Below are 5,319 nucleotides of genomic sequence, written 5' to 3'. Positions count from 1 at the left end.
AAATAAATGTAATTATATTTCTGACAATAGACAGTAATTATTTGTATTTTATTTATACTGATGTAACTTGATGCATTCAACATTTTCTTCCTATTCAAGACAATTACAATTAGTGCAATTACATACTGAATTTTGTGTAAGAGTGGGTTTTAATTATTATTATTTTTTATTTCCAAATAAAATCTTACACACAGTATTGCATTATCAATGTTTCAAAATAGTATCACTACAGAATTTGTCAGAATTAGCTTCTTATGGTCTTAAACAGGCATAGCTAGTGTTTTGGTGGAATATTGATTTCATTTCTTTCTGAGATTGGATAAGTATCTGATGTTTTACAGAAATGTACAAGCAACCATTTGTGGTTTTGCCCTAGAAATATTTGTATATGTATATAATTTATTTAGTTTAAGATTTGAACTTAATGTACAAAAAACAGTATCATACTTTGAATTCAGAGTGATTAAAGTACTGCACCTGGGTGAGTGAAGTTGAAAAACGTAATGCTGGTTCTGATAGAAAGGTGTCCAAACACAAGTGCATTCACAGCCTCAACAGGGCAGGGCAGCAGAAGGGAGACTGACATTATGACCACCTACTGGAAAAAAGTTAAAAAACTAAGTCAAACCTCTTTCCTATCACAAATACAAACACACTACTCATATAAATCCCAGTAATTCATTATAACTTTAAATAATGTTTTTATTATTATGCCTGATTTTAAGAAGTACTGCAGACCCCTCAGCACCACTACTGTCTGCACTGATGATTAGGTAAGGCTCAACCCATCTACGTCAAATGTAACAGAATTCACATAGTATGCTGATAGTACATTTATACTCCTAACATGCTTACTACAAGTATATTAAAGATATATTCTCCTGAGCTTTAACATACTTCTCAAAAGTATACTTTGAATAAATTGGTAATAAATATATACTTAATTAAACTTTTAATAAATATGCTTAAATAGAAGAATATTTTTCACAACATTTAGTCTATTTATTAAAAATATATTTATTTAACTCTTAGTAAATACTATTTTGGTGTACTTTGTGGAAGTACACTGTTAAACAATTACACTTTTAGTGGGTTAAAAATATATTTATGCCAAACAAGCGTCATTGTGTAGGCTACTGCAAAATATTGTAAATATTTATGTAATTGCCACATGTTTCAGCCTGATTTCCAGAAGTATGATTTTTAAAACATTTTTTTAACATTAAAAAATATTTTTCAAAAGCATCAGGTAAATAGCTAGTTGAGATCAGAGACCTCTTTCATAAGGGTAACCTGGCCCAGAAGGAAGCAGCACAACAACAACATAAAATATAGAAATAAGTATACTTTAAATCATAATGTAGTTATACTTGTGAACACGTGTACACAGGGGCGAAGTGTGTCCTCTCGCCTAGCGCAGTGCAACCTGACCAATCAGAATCAAGGTTTTCAAATCGACGACCCAATCGCACAGCGTGAAAGTCCGCTTCACGAAAATTAACGTGTTTACAGTCGTTGAGAGGGAAGCTATTTCTGGCCAGAAATCATTTTGTTTCTAAGGTTTCCTTTGTTTTACTTTACCGACTTGGACTTGGCGAAGGTGGACACCACAGACATAAGAAAAGAACTCAGAGGAGAAGAATATCCGGTCAGCTACCTGCAGAAGTTAAATGTGAAAACAGCTAAAGAGGCGTGACAGGCAAGGACAAGCAGGAGAGGACAGACCAGAGACTGCCAGCAAAAATAGTCTTTCTTGGTAAATTTATTATTGTTAGCAAGACAACACAATTGTGTAAATTAACTAAAGTTGAGCTCACTCTGGGTTTGGAAATTTTCCTTGGTGGATAGCTCTGGTGTGCATTAGCTAATTAATATTTGTTAGCTAACGTTAGTTTGGTTTTTAATAGCTTCATAATCGAGACAGCGACTTTCGTCTGCCTTAAACAGTGTTGGGAGTAACGTTACAAAAGAAACGTGATTAATGTTACAGTAATGTATTGCTTTTTGCTGGAAGGCAGTTTTTAATGTTAAAAAATTTCTGTAATATACAATCTCAGTAACCCTGTTGCTGGAATTTGATGCAAGAGATTTCAACAAGGCAGGCCTATGCATGTGTGTGTATGAGCCCTCAATTCTGCTTTTGCACTGTTAAAATGTCCAGTGAGGTTTTTATCAGAGTAATAAATGCAACTAATATGTTGCTGTCTGTGTGCTAAAGGTTCACATTTTTATAGTTTACCTTAATGCTCACATGTCCATGTTTACAGTAAGTTATTGGTCACTGTAATCATTATTCCTGCCCGTATAGTCTGTAAAGACATCACCACAGCTGTCATTTTTGCATTAATTAATTAATTAATTTAAAGTTTAGCTGAATTCACTGCAGCCATGGAGGGGGAATTATATGTATGAGGGACCCCCATGGATAACATTAATGATGGGATGTGTATAGTGTACTTTTCAGTAATACTGATCATATGTCATCATTTTACTTATTTTATTTTTATTTGAAGGTGTTTTGGTCAAGATGTGATACATGCTGCTGTACCTTTTAATGTACAGGAATTTATTTAAGTTTGCCAATTTTTTTTCAGTTTTGAAAAAAAGTATTTTGAAGAAATTATTTGTTTTTATATTTCACTTTTCCATATTTTGATATTTTAGGACTTAGTTTTTTCAGTTCCATGTTTTATGTTTTCAGAGTCTAAGCTTATTTTTTTTTTCAGCATCAAATCTTTTTTTTACAGCTTCAAGTCTTTTATTTTCACTTTCTAATCTATTTTTCAGTTTCAGATCAGTTGTTTTCAGTGGAAGACTCCCGATTTTGCGTGGAATCATGAGTGACAGTCTAACGAAGAAGAAGACTCTCCTCAGTCATGTTGCCTTCAAGAAACGTAGGCACTGCGAGAAGTGATTGGCAGTAAACTAAACTAAGTTCCCTTTAAAAAGCTGTTTTGGACAATACGTGGGACCAATTACACTATACGAGTAATAAATTGTGCCAGCTTGTGCAGTTCAGCAGCTACACTTTAAGAATGGACTTCTCCCACTTACACATGCGACCATGCTGTATTCACTCGCCATGGCGTCCGCAGCGCCAAGGCAACCCGCTGGCGCCAGTGCACAGGTAAGACGTGAAATATATGGTACGTTTTGAATAGATTCTTTGGTGACATTATCACCACAGTGGCTCATTATTTTATCGTAGGGACACACATAAAGGGAAAATGCGTTTGAGTTGGACAACTGGACAAAGCTGGAAATGAAGCATCGCTTGGATTAGCATGAACTAAGTTAACTTAGCTTCATCCTACTAAAGCTAGCTAACGTTAGTGTTGTGAATTTCACACTCATTTCAGTAACTAGCTCAAGTTTTTTTATGCCTTTAACGTGGATTTTCTTTGTTAACCTCAGTCAGAATGTCGACCATAACTCGACAGTGGCTGCAGCCGCTGAGCCTTATAAACGTGCTCACACAAACATCTCTCAGGGACAGCAAGAGCAAGGAAGAATGCAGGAACAGGGATCGTCATCTGTAGACCAAGAGATGGCCAGGTTTTAGGTGGAATTTTATTGTTCAAGTTCATTTTAAAGTCATTTAACTAGTTCATATTTTATATGTACATTTATGACCATATTTTAAAAAAATATTCATTTTTAAATCATGCAGATCTTTCCCTGGATTTTTCTTAAGAAAAAGTTACCTAGGAAAGCGAAAGATACAGAGTCCAAAGACCTATGGCACACCATATACAAAAACCTGGTTTCTATGTTTACCTGTTTAATTCAGAGACAACCCCAACCCCATCTGAAGAGTCTGAACTTGCTCAAGCAGGGCTTGGAAAAAGACATCTCACCATGTCCAGGGAAATGAGCCACGAGGAGGTATTACAGATCAAACTTTGCTCAAAACTTCTTATATTTAAAAGATGACCCTTTTATCCTAGTGGTAGGATATTCTTCAAGCATTGAGACATCACTTAGTTATGTTCTCTTAGTTCTTTAGACTACTGCAAAATGAGTAGATGCAGGGAGTGACAGGTGGATGGCTACTCTACAAGGCTACGGGTGGAGAAAAGTAGATATAATATCCATTGTCATTCAAATAACTTGGCCAAACATATCTAGTTGAAATAATCCAAACATTGTTGCATTTACAGGTGGTCAGGGTAAAAGGAGACTGATAATGATTCCTCCTGACTCTGATGGATACACCGGAACCCTTCTTCGCAGTGTCACAGGGGCAGGGAAGAACACCCTGTATATTGTGCCTTTGCAGCATGAGTTTGACCTAACTCCACTACCTCCAGATGCCATTGAATTCCGAAGTATGCCAAAAGCACAATGTCAAACTTGCAAAGTCAGTTTTCTTTTGCACATTTTGGCCCTTCATGTTCAGGAGTGCATGGAGTCTCAGTCAGCAGGAGAGGATATTGAGGTAAGCTATGTAATACATGTGATGTTGCATTGTACAGCAACTACTGCTGTTCAATGAGTTACAACAGAATATTTTCACAACGACATCCAGATAGTTTCAATGACAGCCCCCCCCTGTACACCATGACACCAAGACATCTTTTGAAGAGGTACAGAGTTAAATGTTATTGTGTTGCAATGTGAAATGCTAACTGTTCTGTATGAGACTGTTGCTAATAGTCCAAATGTTCTGTCTCCAATAGAAAGTTCCATGTCCCATCTGTTTCTTGAAATTTACACCACAGTTTGTAGAGATCCATGCTAGCTTGTGTGGAGAAAGGTAATTTGTATGCGGTACTTTTATGTTCATTTTAAATGAATATGTAACTTGAGTACTTGTTTTTTCTATACGTAATATGTCTCACATGTGCTTTTGTAGGAAAAGGACAATCTTAAGATGGCTGAGACACCTGCTGCGAGCCAGAACAATGGAGAGGAGCACATCAAAAGGTAAATACTGTGTTGTCTAAATACATAAGCATCTTCATCCTACACAGATCTTAATTCTACAGCTTTTGTGGTCAACATTAGTAGCTATTTATTGATTCTAAGTTTTGTTTGGCAGTGCACAAGATCGCTTACGTAATCTGTATTCTGCGCATGCGTTGGCGTCTGTAGCTACCTGTCGGAAGCTCCGTCGTAAACCGGACTCTTATCCAGTTTTAATCCACACTTTTTCGTTACTTTTTTATATCCTTTTTATTTAACTTAAGTTAAAAACTTACGTTTTACATGGGTTAAGGATTCAGGTCATCCGACATAGATTTTAAGCTAGATGACCGTACACAACAAAGCTCCGGTGACTATGCTAGCCGAGATAACTCTGCCTCATGAGGACTGCAC

General features: G+C 36.2%; 1 long non-coding RNA gene across 1 annotated transcript; it reads left to right on the top strand.

Moving 5' to 3' along the window:
• The first annotated feature begins 2,863 nt into the window (after positions 1 to 2,863).
• LOC119887942 lies at positions 2,864 to 4,756 on the top strand. Its single transcript, XR_005441829.1, has 4 exons — positions 2,864 to 3,127; positions 3,791 to 3,885; positions 4,161 to 4,438; positions 4,680 to 4,756. It is a non-coding gene; the product is annotated as an uncharacterized LOC119887942 (long non-coding RNA).
• Positions 4,757 to 5,319: the final 563 nt, after the last annotated feature.

The sequence above is a fragment of the Micropterus salmoides genome, unplaced genomic scaffold, assembly GCF_014851395.1.
Source record: "Micropterus salmoides isolate LMB-PRFRI ecotype aquatic unplaced genomic scaffold, ASM1485139v1 Ms_hic_scaffold_4546, whole genome shotgun sequence".
Classification (NCBI taxonomy): Eukaryota; Metazoa; Chordata; class Actinopteri; order Centrarchiformes; family Centrarchidae; genus Micropterus; species Micropterus salmoides.
The sequence above is the reverse complement of the archived record's forward strand: the minus strand, read 5'-3'. Positions and strand labels throughout refer to the sequence as shown.